The sequence below is a fragment of the Pararge aegeria genome, chromosome 2, assembly GCF_905163445.1.
Source record: "Pararge aegeria chromosome 2, ilParAegt1.1, whole genome shotgun sequence".
NCBI lineage: Eukaryota > Metazoa > Arthropoda > Insecta > Lepidoptera > Nymphalidae > Pararge > Pararge aegeria.
Window position 1 is genome coordinate 11,241,898 of NC_053181.1, and position 18,791 is coordinate 11,260,688.

Here is an 18,791-nt window from a genome sequence, read left to right on the forward strand (position 1 = left end):
ACTAAATTTCATGAAAATCGTTGGAGCCGATTCCGAGATTCCATTTATATATATAATAGAATTGCTCGTTTAAAGATATAAGATATGGTTTGACTTTTTTTAAAACACGTGTAGATTATATTATACACCACAATAAGTTCATTGTTTTTTGTAATCGCACCATTTCAAAGCTTTTCTTTGTTTGTTACCGTTTAAATTGGCTGGTATGCTAGTCACGATAGAATTTTATCGGTAGTTTATCGGTAACACATGATAAAATTTTATTTTATCACCGAACATTTTACTTTTTAGGATTAATATAATTTTAATAATATTATTATTTACTGAAAATCATCATCATCATCATCAATTCCGAAGCAAGCAAATGGCACACCGTGAAAAAAACCATCTACCTACCTACTCGTATATAATGATCAACTATTCATAGGGCATGAAAGAAAAGCGTTCTACATAGTGCCGCCCTGTGTCCGTCAACCTGATCTGCAGGTGTTAGGCCTCATTTGTCTGTAATTATACTGGCAACCATGCCCTTTAGACCAATGCTGCTTGGTGGCAGAAATAAGCATGGCGGTATTAGGTACTTCCCCGGACGAGCTCTGTCACAAAAATGTATACTAAAAATTTCTCGCAGCCTGCTTTCTAAGTGTTATTATGGTGATATTAATAAATCCTTATAGTTAAATGATAGAACAGACAGTGATTGTTTGTAAATTACTTTTATACATTATTACAAATGCAGTGGCTGCTGATAAAAAATGGCAAAATCCTTTTCAAATAAATGTTAAATAACTATACTGCTTTTATGGCTGTATAAGTGCACGCCGCTGTAATCGAAAGCTTAATTTATATTTACCACGTTTCATCCGCATTAACTTCAATCCAAAGTGTTAAAGGACTTTGTAGGTATTTATTGAAACAACTTTCTTTAAGTCGGTTGCCAGCTTTATAAAGTCGCTTTAAGATTCCACTTTCACTATTTTGTTGATGCATCATGTCCTGTGTGGTCATTATTTCGGAAATAGCTTTAAGTAGCATTTTTGTGTCTTACATTATAAATATATTGTATGTGATGAAGGTTGTTACGTGATGTGCCCTTTAGGCTGTAGTGTAACCAAAAACGGACAGTAGCGCCCTCTGAGCTACTAAACTACCGACCAAAAAGTGAGGTTATCATGGCACAGCCTCCTGGTAGAGGCCATTAGTCCAGCAGTGGACTTTTATAGGCTATTAATAATTTATTTATTTATACTCTTTATTTGTACACCACAAACGAGACAAATAAAAAAGAACAAACACATGAAGAATGAAGCAGGATACAAAAGGCGGCCTTATCGCTAAGTAGCGATATCAATAATAAATAATGATGATTTTGATGAAGGTTGTAAAAATTAGGGACTGTATTCCGGAACTGTATAAGCTACACTTGCTAAGAATCCACTATAAAATCATCTTTCACTACAAACCGCCATGATTTCTAGTGAAAATAGACTAGTTATTTTCGCTTCCTCCTAGTGTAGATTTCTATAATGGGCTCTTAAGTAAAAACTGGTTTTAGTACCACCTAAATCATTTGTGTAGTAGAACAGATATCGCGACAGCTAGCTGCTTCAATGCATTGGAGCTTGAATATTATAAAAAGAGTCGATAGCCTAGTGGCTAGGACTTCGGCTTGCCTGGATGAACGAGTTAGATCCTTGTCTCTCACTTTTTGGAGTTATGTGCGTTTTAAACAATGCAATTATAATTTGCTTAAAGCAAGCATCTTGCTTCAAGGAGACGCATTGTGGAGCAATCTGCATGCCTGCTAATTCTTCTTCATGTTCTTCAAGGCGTCCGAAGTCTACCAATCCAGTCAACACTTTGGCCAGCACGATGAATTACGGCCGAGATCAATACAATGCAATAGGCCGGTAAAAGGCTGAAAATGAGTATGGTTACGATTATTCTTTTATATAAAAAAAAAGAATAAAATCGTTGCGAAATTTATTTAAAATAATATTTTTATTAACTTTAGGAACTTTTTACGAGAAATTTAATAAAACGAAATATTTTAATAAATAATTTTTGACACGATAACGACACGATAGAATCGCATTTGCATTATTTCTGAATCTCTACATTGCGAGGGGTGGGTAACAGGGGTACTGGTAATATTGTATAGGAACGGCAAGATGTATTTCAAGAATTGTACCTAACTGTTATCATATACTTGCCTAACCTACTTTGTTTAAACGCTAAGAATGTGGAGATATTATAAGTCGTGCCAATTAATTAATATATGCCGGTTATTGAATCTTAGCGGTTTTTTTGTCGAATAGAAACAGATTAAGAGAATTGTTAAGTTAGTGATGGATTCATGATCATCATCTGCTTAACTATTGGGCATACACTGCTAGGCATAGGTGCCGCTTTCGTCCAGCGACTCCTTGCGACTCGTTGGATGTCGTCCGCTCACCTAGTTGGATGCCTGGTGCTCTGGTAACTGGTGCGAGGTCGCCATTCCGCAGCTAGGAACATTTGTTCTCCGACTAATATGCCCCGCGCATTTTAGTTTCGCGGCTCGTTGAGCTCTGTCCATAAGTCAGTCGTCAGTACTGATTTGATACTCCGAGCATAGCTGAGAGCGACGGACTCTCATATAGTGAATATTAGGTTACTTATACGGCCCATAGTTAGCGACCACGTTTCGGATCCATAAAATTATAGTGGGATATTTTGTTTGTACCATAAAAACAGATTTAGATCTGGCGGACAAGATATGGAATAACATATTCAACAAAAAAAAAACGTAACATAACAACCTTTTGAAAGTGAATCAAAAATTCAACATCACGAGATGGCATTGAGTTTTTATTGGGACCGATTTAAACATTGAAAATTATTATGAAATATTCTTTAATTACGTAACCGTGATGGTGTATAAAACCTGATCTTTAAAATAAATTCATCCTAATAGAACCTGTGGTCAATAGGCACAGCCATAATGGATTTCATAGCCCCTTTGTCAATTGTAATTTTATTAAATATATCTTTTCTTCCGTGCATTGTCGCAATGTCCTGATCGAAAAATTTAGAAAACCGATAGACAAGATATTTTGTGAGTGTACTAAGAAATTATTTGATCTAATTATTCGTCCCTAATGTTATAACCATCGAACAGCGGCTCATGGTAAGCTGCACCGTTATGTTACCTATACGAAGTGGATACCCCATAAACAAGTGCTTATTGCAAGAAAAAGGTGTTTTGCCTCCTCGCATTTAATACGTATCGCGAAGATCCAGACTATCCTACTAGCTTGAATTATGTCACATTATATGAGTTTTTTCAAATGAAGCCTGTATGTATAGCAAAATATATATCTTCCAGGCAAATGAACTCAACCTTAGCTTACGTCCTGCCACTTCGTCATCATGAGTGATTTCAGCACTACTAGACTACACGATTTTAAAAAGGCACATACTGACGGCAACTTATATTTACTAGTTGCCCAAAATGCACGCTTTCTCAAAGAAAAGCGTGATCTTCAGCAAATAGGCTCAACACACTGAGCGGTTTATTTAGGGTCAAAGCGGAGTTAGTCATCTGTAAAAGGGGCCACTGCGCGGAATAACGGACAAGGCTGAGGCGAGTGTTTTTCTAGACCTTACGTTCCTCTCGATTTAAAAGTACTTGCTACATAAACTGGATAATTATTTTAATTAAGTAATAAATGAAGTAATGCAAAACTGGAACTCCCTTTTAAAAATATAGAATACATATTCGGTATTAATAATATATAAATTACGAAACCAGGTTAGTGCGAAATACAGAATGTGATTACTTAAAGAATGGTGCCAAAAATGGTAGTTTTCAGACCATCAGGTCTGAACAATCCCAGATGGCCTGTAATATGACAATTGATTGATCCACGGATAATGATGGTGTACAAAATACCTGCAAGTAGCTACCTAATCGTAAGTCTAAGTGTATGGAAATCTCAGTATGCGATTATTCGTTTTGGGATTTTAATTTTTAACTGACTTACAAAAAAGGAGGTGGTTCTCAATTCGGTTGTATTTTTTTTAAATTATTTTTTATGTTTGTTAGCTCGGAACTCTGTCATTAATAAACCGTTTCGAAAAAATCTTTATTTTGTTTGAGACGGTATACTTCCCATGTACTCCCATTTTACTTGGCACCAACTTAAAAACGTTGCACAAAATATTTATTACTTGCTTTTTAGTTCTTTAGTCTGTTCTTTTTTATCAAATATTTACTTGTTTTCAATATTGTGTCGTATAGCATAATGTCGGTAACAAAGAATCGCAATATTGATAAACGACTAAGGCACAAGGCTAATATTGTATTTATCTTATGATATATGATTCATATATTATGAAAATCTTATTTTTATTCATTCTAAAAGTGGAATTGGTATTTATTTTCAATAAATAAAACTGCATAATCTAGCGATTTGCCATAACAGGTGAAACGCCGAATTTAAAATTATATACCGCTTGAACTTTGAAAATCTCTTGTATACCAAGTACTTTGTGATTTAAACTTTCGGTTGCTAAGTTTTTTATTATCAATACCAAAATAAATAATCTTTGCCTATGACGCGGACGTCTCGAGTGTTTTCACCGGAAATATTTTTTTTTAATTAATTTGCAATATATACAAAACGTTTAATTTCTGAAAATTAAAATATTGTTTGTATATACCTAGTACATATTTCCGAACATCATAAATAAGATTTTTTTAATGGCAGTTTTTTAAAATTGGCTATTGTGTTTATTATATAATTGCCACTAATGGTACTGTTACTGTACTTTTTCTTTGCCCGCTTGAGTATCTCTTTGTCTGGTTGGTTTGCTGATTAGCATGTTCAGCTCCAGATAATTAAGGTCCCCCATATACAGGCAACCTGTTGCGGCAGATCCATCGCTTCAAAACTGTCGTACCAGACAAACAATCGATCGCTATAACTCGTTTGCATTGGGACGTTTGCATCACAGAAAGGTCCTTTATGTAGTAGCTGGTTTTTAGTAGTAATAGATCTTTTTGTGTCAAAGCCCGTTCACCAGTAGCATACAATATATTCACGGACGATATATAAACGGTATACCCAGAAACTCGTGCTTGACTTAGGCGAGTGTACTTGTATTGTATATTGTATCTTGAAACGCGCAAGATTGCATGCGATCTCCAAAATCGTCTGCGCTGTGGATAAATTATGTTGATAAACTTGCCCCGTGCATAAACCCCTTTAGGTCCTGGATTGATTATTTTTAGTTATAGAAGTGTCACTATAATGTCTTGTTACACGTTTATCTGGTACAAGAATGCAATGATTGAGTGTTTTGGTATTATTTTTGACGTGTGATGCCATGTGGCTTTATTCTATCCAGGTTCCCTTTGTTATGAAATCATATCCACTTTCATTTAGTTCATCGAACTCACTTTCACCTGCTTACAAAACTTCCATTGTCGCTTGATCTCATCGGAATGCACTTCTATTATACTCTTTAGCAGCTTCCACACGTTTCCTAATGTACCTAATTGAAAACAATTGAACGTGCAGTGATTGTGAGAAAGCGATGATATCAACAAGAAAATATGTCTTCATCTCATCTCAGAAAAGAACTCTGTGACAACCTATCAGAACAATTTATTGTACAAACTTTAAAAATAATTTGGGAGTCAATGATGGAATAATTATTTTCCTAATTTTATAAATAGGGGAAATTGTCTGTTGGTTTGTTTGCTTCGCTCAATCGTAGAAACGATCTTGATGAGAGGCACATGTTTAACTTGCACCCTGGAGATGATCAAAGAATAATACGATCCTGGAAAAGCTGCAGGTAAAAATTAACCGCATGGTTTTTTTTAAATAGCATTTTTGGAATACGCATGGCTTGACCGCTTAACTTATCTTGGAAAAACTTTGCATAGAAAAATTGTGCTTTCTGGAGAAGGCCATGTGATACATGTCATCAAGCATATTAAAAAGCGTTCCTGCGCGATTTATAAAAACCACGAATAATATAAGTTTATCAATTTTGGCAGTTCAGTACGCAGTAGCGCGGGCGGCTTGGTACCAACAATAAAAACTTTGAAATCGCTCTTACTAAAGTAACTCTAATATGTGAATCTTGAAAATGTTCACTACAGACACAAAAAACCATGAGATATTTTATTGATTTACGTTACACGTGGTTACTATTAACTTTTTTAACGACCCTCGTAGACCATCTCACACTTTATTTTGACTCTTTCGATTAACTCTCCATAAAAAGCGATATTTAGAAAAGCATAAAAGTACATTATTAATAAATTAATACAAGGTAGGCACGTACTTAAACGATAGACAAATCTCTAGGTTAAATAAAAATAAAAATACTTAAGTTAGTCGTGCACCTCTGAAGATTGCAACCTATTAAGTGAATTTAGCCGGTTTCTCTGTTTAACCGGTTAAAATACGAAACCGAACCCATTACCCACTACAAGGCACGGGTGGTTCCCAACAATAAGAAGGGTTTGGGCCGTAGTCAACTACGCTGAACAAGGGTGGATTGGCGTATCTTGTATATTAGTAGGGATTTCTATAGTCATTAGTGTCATTACATTAACATGAGTTTTTATTCCGGCGGCTTCCGGAAGAAATCTCTTTACAGATAAGCTATCCCTGTACACGTCTTTACTTTTAAGAACTACCTAAGTGTTACTTTGGATTTAGTAGTAAATAAATAAATACATGTTGAGCTAACTTTTGGAAACCGTGTGTTGTTTTTGCGTATTATGACTCATAAGTCGGTAATTTACGCTAGGTTTCATCTAGTTTTTATCATGTCTAAACGATATACTGTACAAATTAGTTGCTAGGAATACCTACGCTCATATGTACCAATTCGGTTATGGGCAAGGTTGGTCACTGAACGCGTAGATTTTCTCATTTGATATTCACTGCTCAGGACTGAGCGTCCAAGCTATCAATAAACCAGTCGCGTATAAATAGTGTTCGAAGCCGGCCTGGATGACAAGAAACGTGTGAAACATGAGAAAGGTACTATATTGTGATTGAATACTAAAAAGTGTGATACAAAAGTTCCTAAATTGGCTACAACATAATTTTAAAGGTAAGATAAAATGTTATCATATTCAACAAAATAAACATTGCTAATAAAGTTTATTGACTTCCAACAAACGCTGCCGCATTCTTTTTACGGTTGAAGTATTGTATTAATTTAATGCATGACATTATTTAGTGTGTGTTTTTATATGTCTTAGTTGGGTACTTTGCCAAAATTTTTAACATAGTCTTATTATCATGTTTTAAATGTGATGAAAGTATGCCAGGTTGTTTGTTTACTTCACAATACAATGTCTTTCGATTCGGCTGATATTTGGAATGGCAATGGCTAATATTCTGATTTAAAAATAGACTCCATTTTATCACAAGAAAATCAAAAGTGCCCGGAAGTATAACGCGTTGAGCTGTACCATACAAGGATAAATGTTTGTTTGTAATGGTTAGGAATATCAGTTACCTACCTATCGGTGGAAAGGGCGTGACCGCTACTTAACTTGACAAAAAAGGTTCTACTTAACCTTTTGCATACAAATAACATACAAGTTAATACGATTCGGATTCTTGATTGAAATATTACTATTCGTTGTTATCAATAATAGCTCTGACCAATGAATGCACAATTCTCCGACAAACTTGCAAAGCTTCAAGGTCACCCATCCATTTATTAATTTCAGCGCTATCAATCAATGTTTGGTATTGTTACGCTTACAATCATCTTTCAATTATGTGCAGTCTTTTGTGACAAGTATACCTATTAGATGAGGTGAAACTGTTCCAATAGGTCCCCGGACGGTCGTTTTGGTCATTGTTAATGTTTCGGAATAAAAGTTTTTAAATGATGAGTAACTTCGTCGATTATAAAGCTGCAGGATCTGATTGCAAATTCTATTCCGTTAAGATTTATTTCATTTATTTAAAAAAGTGTAGCCACACACATGTACACATTACGCTGCGACCCGTGGTTGATGCGGGTGAAACCGCAAGGCACCTATAGCACGTTACATACGCTCTAATCTTGCTTTTAATGACGTCCAGTATAAAATGAGACGATACTGTAATGTACCTAATTGACCCCGTTGGCCCATAATAAGTACTGATAAAGGAGCACTAGTCTCGAACTTTTGTTTAATCAAGGTTATTAGATCATGTATCGTAAGATGTCTGTTATTAGGAAGATCAATAAATAAAACTTTTTCCACGATTTTTTATTGAAGCATAGCTCTGTTATGTTTATATCGATATCTAGTCTGTGACATATTGTGGCCTACTTATATAAATAAGCTTACCTTGTAAGTAGAGGGTCAGATTTTTGTTTGTAGCTGATTTTTTAAGAGATATCTTTGCTACCTAAGGTAGTAGAGATATCTCGTTTTTAGTAAGAATAAAATTGAGTAAACTTCTAAGATTTTATGTCGTATAATTTGACACTCGCTAGGCAAATTGGTCAAAATAAAAAACAGTTTGTCGTTATACCAATTATCATCAATTTAACTAGAAAAGATGACGGATTAAGTTATGGATTTCCTTGAAATCTGGCTATCAGAAGCAAAAATAATTTTCCAACCCCCGACTATTAGTTCTAGATATTAGGACCTTCTTACTAAGAAACAAAAAGGAACTCTTCAGCTTTATCAATTTATTTCAGTCGGAATTTGTAGGGAACTTAACACAGACAGATTATACATCATGTAGAAGCCCGATGCTGTACATAATAAATAACTCATATGAATAAAGAACAACGTATCAATAGAAAAAAATTAAATCGAGCCTATTATTTATATAAACTAGTGAACCTTTGTTTAAAACAATTCATTGTTTAGTGGTATTGACCGATTTGTAAAATTAAGCGATATGCATTTAATAATGACTAAGGTAGTTATTTACATCATTACAAAGAAACTATTAACCGCCTTCTATTGTCCTTTGGATGTTGTGCTCAATTATGTACGCCAACTGTATGAGTAAGTGAAATAGATTTCCTTATAAAAAGCACTAGTATAGAAAAATAATCTATTTGTTGACCTTCATTGGGTTGCTGTATGGATAAAACTCTAGAATTTTTTCATATTACATTTTTCTATATTATTATACATACAGTCGTTCAATAATATACTAGTAGTACGCTTACGCGTACGTACGTAGACCTTTTTGTGATAGGGATCGTCCGGGAAATTTTTACCGCCATGCTTATTTCAAAGAAAGAAAGAAACAAAATATTTTTTACATTGCGCCACACATTACAATATTCACGACACCACGTATGTTATGTGTGGCACAACGTAGAAAAAAGGTGCCAGCTCAGCATTGTGCTGCATGCGCCAGTGTGTGCATACAGCGTTGATTTTCAGTTGGCACCTTGTACCAGGTAACATAACGGAAATACGTAGCCATCCACTGACCACATTTTAATATTTTATTTTAATAATAAACTAAGCAAAAGTTATATAAGTAACAAAAATTAATCGGAAAAAAAAACAAAATTAAAAAAAAAAAAAAACCGCAACAATATTTCTGCCGCTAAGAAGCATTGTTGTAATGCTATTTTCCGGTCTCAAGGGAGTGGTTCCCGGTGTTATTACTCTACTCAGGTTAATGTTGTTGGTGAGGTTGTAAGGTTAAACATGAGGGGCACTTCGTAGGATGAATAGAATGCCCTACGAAGCGACGGTAGAGATGATAGTTTTCCAATTACCATCATGAAGGCAACCTTCTTATTTCGTTAACTATTCATCATCATCATCATAATTCCAACCAATCGACGTCCACGGCTGGACATAGGTCTTTTGTAGGGAGTTCCACAATACACGGTCCTGGCCCGCTTGCCTCCAGTGCCTCCCAGCGACTCGTCCATCTCGTTGGGGGCCGACCTGCGTTTAAAGGTGCGGGGTCGCCATTCCAGCACCTTAAGACCTCAACTTCCATCGGTTCTCAGAGCTATGTGCCCTGCCCAGTGCCAGCTTCGTGACTCGCTGAGCTATGTCGGTAACTCTAGTTCTTCTACGGATCTCCTCATTTCTGATTGGGGAGAGCTATGCGTTAACTATTACTATAAAAAAAAAATTTAAAAAACTAAGTAGGTTAATTATAAAAATAGACGACCTTTGAACATAATATATATGTAGGGCTTCATATACATATCTACATGACTTGAATTTGTTCGCATTTCTACAGAGCCTACAGTATTGAAACCATAGGGTATACATATTTAGGCATGTTATTCTAACTAAATTTTATTTTAGGGAAGTAACACCCTTATTTATATAATTCTGGGGAAACCTGTTATTAGAGTTAATTCAACGAATTTGTTAACTATTTAGTAATTACAACTGTTGATTTTGCAATTAAAGAAAAATAAAAATAATAAAAGATAATACGAGGTATGGAACCGCAACCATGTCGTAATCGTCGAGTCAGTCAGTCAGTCGGTCGATCGGTCGATCGGTCGGTCGGTCGGTCAGCCGGTCAGTCGGACGGTCGCGGTCGGTCGGTCGGTCGGTTGAGTAAGGTTGTAGACTATGTAGCAGTAAATAATTTGCGTGGGCGACGCCACAGGGCACATCTGGTCTATCTATAAACTGTATTTAGGATTTGAAGTTTAAAAAAATATAGGAATAATTCGTACCATGGTAGTGGTAACTTTCTGCTTTCATAGTAGACTATAAAATATTATGCAACGGAGAAAACTAATCCGTTTTAAAGTATTGCGAGTTTAATTTATGAATCAGACTAAAACATATTAAAATTTTCCTTCCATAATATTAAGCTTTAAGATATAGGTAGTTTAGGTTTGTGTGGTTTAGCAAACTAGCCTATCCTTGTAGGTTCATTGGGCATCAGGAAAGCTAAAAGTGATGATACTATACCTCTCCCAGACACCGCAAAATAGCTGCCGACCCTTATAATTTTAAATGTTAAAATTCCGCAACAATTAATCCGCCTGCCAATAATTAAGCTTGTCAATAATTGTAAACTCATTAAACCAACCTAGATAGTAACTAAGATGACATCCGGTACTCGGAGGTTTTCAGTCGCGAAAGAAATTACTTCGGAAGTCAATCGATAAGTATCTGATACTTTCATAAATCTTAAGTATTAGGTACGATATCAAAATGAGTATAATCATAATAGTTATATGTTAGAAAACTAAATTATTTTTACAAGACTTTACACTTGTTTTATTTTGTTATTATTAGTAACATTTGATGAAAAGTTCATCAAACGACATTGGAAGCTAAAGATGCATTGTGTGCTTAATTGATTTATGATGATGATTCTTTTATTGATACTAAACACATCAATCTATGGAGAGCGAGGCTATAGATTTTATGTTTTATAAGATGATAAGGTATGAATATCAAAGTAAAAAAAGGATATTTATAACACTTTTAAATGCCACTACATATATAAATTATATAGGAATACTGATTATAGAAATTTCAAAAATATTTTAAATTGAATAGAGTTCTAGTTATTATTCGGATACATAGTTTAGGAGAATCAAAATTAAGTAGTTCGTATTGAATCTGCAGCGCACGAATTGCGCGGTTTGCACGAGGCATGATTGATTTTGAGTGAGAAGTTTACGTGCATGAGTACGCGGTCCTTAAACTATAAGTATTATTATAACATTAGGTAGGTAACGGACCTTTGTTAACACGGGTAAATCGCGGGAACAGCTAGTACTTAATAATCAGCAAATACAACTATCAAAACAAAGCATTTAAGCCCATAATACGTATCTCATCTTTGTCATTAATGATTCGCGACGAACAACACAATAATATTATGTTAAGCTACCAACTTGTGTTCTTAATAACGCCTGACCCCCGACACGCTTTCCTTTTACCGTGTGACATAACATAAACTTATTAAAGGCGCCTTTGTATGTCTCACAGTTATCGATTACGTTTCATATGTGCAATCAACTGTCGACGACACACGTTTGCATACTTTTGACCTTTATTTTCTTGCGCTTGCTTAAATATATAACTGACTGTTATCTGTCTTGTATGTTTTTGTCTTACTTGTATGTTTTAGGCTCTTAGTAAAAGATACGAACTTACATATGCGTAGAACTCGCGATTATTTATAACACACATACTGCTTTACCCTATTATTTATAATATATATATGAATTCGATGACTTACAAAAACTAAATCCAAATTTCTGTCTATAAATACATAAATATAACATAAAATTTCAACAATATAATTTATGCACTTAAGGTTTTATAGTTTTTTTTTTGTTATTAACAAAAAATAGATGTAGAAAATAAGAACGGTGCCCGTTAAATAAAATCTTGTTATTTGTAATGTATTCATTGAGTAACAGAAAATTTGCGTGTATTCGTTTGAACTGAAGGGATGAAGATACCCTGGACTAGTCGAACGTCAGCTCTATATTTACCAAACAAATAATTTATGCGTGTTACTGGAATAGGTATTGCAGCTTCCTATCTGCATTCCTCTTTCGGGGAGCCTATTGTGGTACACAGACGGCTCTGACGGATGTCAAGAAAGAATGTAGGATGTGGAATATTTGAAAAGACTGCCAGTTATAAAGAAACCTGGGTGTCTACGCCTTCATATTCCAAGAGGAGGTCTTCGCAACAATGACTTTGAGGTAAACAACCTGCTAAACGAATACGGTAAAAAAACCATTCATATCCATTCGGACTTTCGCCTTATCTTGAAAACTGCAGGCAAATCCTGAATACCCTCGCCTTGACCAACAGGGTCTTTCTGCGTTGGGTTCCGGAATATGAGGGGATCATCGGCAATGAAAAGGTTGATGATCATTGATGTTATTCTCGAGTGCTATTAAAACCATTCGACAGAAGGGCGTTAGCACTCATCAGAAAAAACCTATGCATGCCAGTGCGCGCGATCATGTTCAACCTAAAGCTACAGGACACAGATCTGTGCAAGGAGGCTGCGGAGACGACGTTGCTTTTAATCTGATGCTGCCCCTCGTTGTTGTATAAACGTAGCAACCTTTTGGGCAAGTACATATTACAAATGAATTTCTTGCAACAAAGAAAAGGCTGGAAGTAATTGAGTTTCCTGGCGGCAATCAATCAATACTAATAATGGGAGATCTAGATAACGGCATTACAATAGATCGTAACCTGTGGACGTGACACCTGGGACCAGGCGAACCTAACCGAGAAGAAGAAGAAGAAGAAGTCGATAAGCCATCCTTTTGGCCGTATAATAACTACCCAAATATGGTTGATCTGGTGGGTAACCAAACTAAGAGTAGCCGTGGTAAGTGGAACTGCAAAAGCCGGTTCAACCATCTGCAATCTAAAAAGTTCCCAAGCGTAATACGGGGAAATATCGCTCTCGTAATCTCCGAAATACGGGGGCCAGTCACGGCCAATTTCTTAACTCCGGGCTGGCAGATACTTAGAATTTCTTGATAGAAAAAACCAATACGACTTAACCAGGGGATCAAACCCAGGACCTCGTAATCAGAGTGCGTAATATTTAATAGGCTAGGCTACTGATATGCAGAGGCTAATTATATGCCTTAATTATATCTTACGAAAGCTTTCCAATATTCGTTTAAAATATTCATAACAAGTTTCAATAATAATGATTATGCTACATGTGACACCTAATACAAAATCTACATTAAATATAAATAGGCAGTGCAGATAGCTATCTATGCCAAATATTTATATGTGCAAAACGTGTTTCCTTATTATTTTTTATCCAGAGCAACAAGTAAACGATATAAAACTATAAAGCCTACTTTTTATATGCGGTATAGGTACATAACTATCGGTCTCTACTTGTTATTCTGTGCTCATCAAAAATTGCCGTTAACCTCCTTTGGGCTGCCGAAGAAAGTGGGTTCTAAAGGATGGCACAATTAGAAAAATACATGAGCATTTGATACTGTTATGAAAATTTAAAACTTGAAAACAAAAAACATAAATATATTGTGGACAATAAACGAAAGTGACACATTATATAATTCCAATTTGTTGTCGTCGTCAGTTGAGAAAGTGAGCGAATTACCAACAGAGTTATGCTTATGACGCTATTATGATAAACGGTGCACGTAGAAGATTTAAAACAATATACACTTTAAATAAGAGACATACTCGTACAAAGCGGTGATAGCCTAGGGGTTAGAATTTTAGCCTTCCTTTCGGAGAAACCGAGTACGATCCCCAGCAACACCTCTAACTTTCGTGCTTTTTAAGAAATTAAGTACTTGTTATTATGGTGAAGTATAACATCGTGAGGAAAATTGGCGTGGCTGAGAGTTTTTAATCATTTTCTCAATGGCGTGTGAAGACTACCAATACACATAGGGTCAGCGTGGTTTACTACGGCCTAAACCTTTTGAGGATACCGTTGGTCGACTGGTTGCCGGTAGTGGGTTAATAATGATGAAGAGGCATAAAGAATCTCTGGACTTCGGGAAAAGCATTATTTTATTAGCAGTTGACATTTGGCTATTAAAAGTTAGATATAATTGCAAACCCACTAAAAAGCGTGAAAAAATTGTTTTGATAATAAAGAACCGACTTCGTAAAACTACTAAAAATCAAGAAATAGGAATATTTTTGCAACTCTTTTTAAGTCGGTGCCAAGTAAAATGACGATGGAAACAACATTTTACTTGGCAGCGACTTAAAATTGTTGCAGAAAATATTTATTTATAAATGTTTTATAAAGCAAAAAAAATAATCAAATCGGTTTTCTAGTTCTAGTTCTCTCGAGAAACCCATTCATAAAATTATTGTATTGTTATTTTCTTAGTTAGAGGGTAATTTTCAGTTTGTATTTATAATAAAATAGAGTATTGTTTTTTATTTAGTATTCCTCGTACCATTTTTGATACACGATATAATATTTAAACAGACTTGAAGCGACTAACTCTATATACCTACGTCAAACGCGCTAAAATAATTATCTTCACTAGTTTAATTACGAGCGGTTAATTGGATTCAACGAGCATTTGCACTCGAGAATCACCTCAAACTGTATGCCGGCCCGCACAAACAGATTTCACCTTATTGCTATCTAGCGAGATGTTTAACAATTTATACGTCCCATCTTGTAGGTATAATCCATTTATTAATTTATGCGATTTACGCAAGAAATTTATTGTTAACGATAAGACATACTGTATGTGCAACTAGACAACAGATAAGTAAAAATATTACGTATCTATTATATGAATAATATAGAGTCAACACAACTTAAAAAATATACATACCTACTTATATTGTTCGTAATAAATCGTCAATCATCATCTCAATATCATCAGTCTAATTAATCTTATGCTCCAAAGACAAAGGCTTCCCCTCTACTCTCTTATAGCAGTGATGGATATATCAACCATAAATAATACACCACACCTGCTCCAATGCGGCTTTGCGGACTTAGATCAGTTCTAAGTCATAATAAATGAGGTGGGTGTCGATTCCATTGCATACAAATCCCTAACCTAAACTAGGTTGGCCGTTCTTAAAGCCTGGCTGTCCGGTTCACACTGATACTTAGGGAAACGCCCTATTTTTTACTTGTCACTTTAGTTTCGTTAAGAGATTTATTCGTACGTTCAAAAGAATTAGCACGATTGACAACTTACGTGCTCCGGTAACGGTATCTATACGACTGAAGGTAAAACCTTATTCGATTCCCAACGTCACGTCGAGTCGTAGACCTACAGCTCTCCAACTAAACCCAAGGTCAAGTTCTAAGTTTAGACGAAATCCCTGGCGCAGCGGTGACCGCTGTGGTTTTAAGTGGGAGTTCACGTGCTCGATCCCCGGCTAGGGCAGTTTGGTAATTTATAATTTCAGAATTTCCTTTGGTCTGTTCACCGTCCAGGTGTAGTGAAAAACTAGTAATATAAAAAAGTAGTACCAGCTTATTTATATGTTGGTTGTTCTTCTACTTAAGATGGATGTAGAATAACTTATAACCCGGAAAAGCACTCGGTTAACCCGGATTCCCGAAGGATTTCAAAATGTTGCCTTTGTTCCCAATGCATGCCTGACAAACCGATCTTGGCGAAATTTTGCGTATTCTTTTATCCTACGTAAACTAACGGTGAAAAAATGAACACATTAAAAATGGTATGTTTGAGTTATATTTGACATTAATAGATATAAGCTATTAAAATATTGGCTCACATTGTATGCAAGTAATATTATTTTTCAAAAAGGATGAATTGCCAACTTACTGCGACGCGACGATCTCTACAATGCGACGATCACTCTGGTCCTAGTAAGAAAATTAAATCCAATCCATTGCTTGGCAATCCACGCAAGCGACGGATTACTGTGACATAAACTATGTCCAAATAGAAGCGATCTCGGATATCACATCCTATCTGGAGCGTTTCCACCTGGTTGTACACGCGCGTAATTCTTTTAACAAGAGTTCTTGCTATAACGTTTACTTAAATCAACCGTTAAAATATTGCACAAGTTACTATTACCTACTATTAATGCTAGTTAATGACTGCAGCATTCTACTAATTGGTCGAGGTTCATGTGATTCGGTGCAGCGACCGAATGCACGTGTGTGGACGAAAGTTTTGAAGAGATCTCTGCGATCTGCGTGCAAATCCATCGCTGTGGCGGATTGCCTGTATATTGGGCCCTTTAAGAGGATCTAATATGAATGTAATAAATCTGCCTTTAGGCACCACTAATGGCACGCACTAATGGCCGGTCAACACACCACAGCAGAAAGCCGCACGCCTCATGCCGTATAACTCCAACGAACAGGTTGGCAGCAAATCAGTTCATTATATAGCTAGCCGTAAGTACGAATGAGGCGTTAGCCTGCGCTAACACTTGATTTCATGGTCAATACAGAAACCTTTTTTCAATGTCACAGATCTTCCTTAATCGAACTACAACGTGAACAAGAATTGCAAGCGATACTTTTATTAAATGTGGTGCTTTCACGTCAACAGTCGATGGCGTTTCGATAACTATCAAAAGTAGGACATAACTTGATTGGCCTACTCGCAATTCGATGACAAGCAGTCACAACAAAGACACAAAAAATATATACGGAGAGAAGAAATAACCAAATTGAGTAACGGTCGGTTTTTATATTTGGACATTTACTGTGAGAAAGCGAAGATATTATATATTTGTATACCTACCTAGGTACCTACAAATCTTCCTAGTTACTTTTGAATTGGAAAGTCCGATGACTTGATGATGATTTTGTGATTCATTTACTAAATATGCATAGCTTTTATTAGGTAGAAGTAATAGTACGAACTAAGTGAAGTCTTCCTACCTACTTATATTTTGAAAATGTAATTAATAACCTTACCAAAACTTTTTACCTATGGAAAACAACACACTAAATATCGCAGGTTCGCTAATAAGGAAAGAGATTATTTTGTTTTTGTCCTCATTATGAAATGTATCTAAATCGTAGCGAGTGGAAAAAACTTAGATAGGTAGGTACTGTCAGCAGTGGACGTCCTGTGGTTGTGATGATGATGATGATTAAATTTACTAAAGTAATATTACTTTTATATTTTCTTGGTAAGGTTTATGTGATGAGACTTATTTTATATAAGGTAATTCCGTTAAGTACCTTCAGGTACCTACAGTAACCTGAATATTATAAGGTAACAATAAAATATCCACTTAAGTGTTGTTACTAAAGTAGGTAGGTACCCTCCTTTAATGGTCTATTTGGTCTTTAAGTAAAAGTGTTTTTAAAAGTGAATGACACAGGAATATAATAACATGTTGTGGCTACAAATAATTTAAAATTAAGTAGGTATATTAGAGCGTTGAAATTAGATTGTTAACCAAAAGAGTGCTCTAAACAATGAGCGAGACAAAGCGCATTAATTTTTTTTCCATAAAATTCAATTAGATATCTAGCTCACCTTAGCAGTATGTATAAAAACAATCAGTCCCTCATGAAGTTTCAAGTTCGCAGAGAAGTGTGCGCGCGTTCCGATCAGTACGCCAACAATAACATTTCACTAGTTTTCGTGCAGAACTAATAAAAATTTCGCATTCACATACTAATTCTTTACGAGAGAAATTGCGCGGTTTACGTAGTTACGCGTTGGCTGCGAGCCAGAACACTGAGTTTAGTGAACGAAGCGCGGGTAACGGGTGAGGTGTGGGTGTCCACAACCGCACGCGGCGCGCGCAGTGAGAGTTCTGACTTCCACCTACTCCGTTTGCGTGTTGGGCACCAGTCGCATTACAGCGATGGAGACCGCGGCTGCATCCGCGAGATGCACATTGCACATCACAGAGTACTTCGTATGCTCGAGGCACCTGAGCAGCGGTGGTGCCGCGCGCTTGCAACCACCCGACAACCCCCCGCGACAACACACACGAAAATCTCTGAAACTTCCTGTTATGTAAGATATTCACCCCAATATCGTGAATGAGCTTCCATTTTCATTGTCACGTTATCATAGCGATAAATAAACAATGGTTGGTGGATTTGACGTTTTGAATCTTAGATACAATTATGGAGGGTAGAGGTAAGGAGGATCATCTGTGTATATGAAAAAGTGTCATCAAAATGTATTAAATTAGGATGGCGCCACATTTGCATCAAGGTAACTCTTAAAAGAAGCGCCAAATATAAATATTGTTAGAGTAGGCTTGAAAAATAAACAAGGAAGTAAGGTTATATTTACCACAATATTTTGTACAACGTAAGTTGTTGAAATTCTCAATAATTAACTACTTT

The 18,791-nt window shown here is 35.9% G+C and overlaps 1 protein-coding gene across 4 annotated transcripts in view; it reads right to left on the bottom strand.

The window, feature by feature from the left end:
- Positions 1–18,238, bottom strand: part of LOC120630150 (sphingomyelin phosphodiesterase) — a 33,296-nt gene extending 15,058 nt beyond the window's left edge. For all 4 annotated transcript variants that reach the window (XM_039899311.1, XM_039899302.1, XM_039899306.1 and 1 more), the window contains exon 1: positions 17,965–18,238. The gene's annotated coding sequence lies outside the window, so the exon portion shown is untranslated. The remainder of the gene's footprint in view (positions 1–17,964) is intronic.
- Positions 18,239–18,791: the final 553 nt, after the last annotated feature.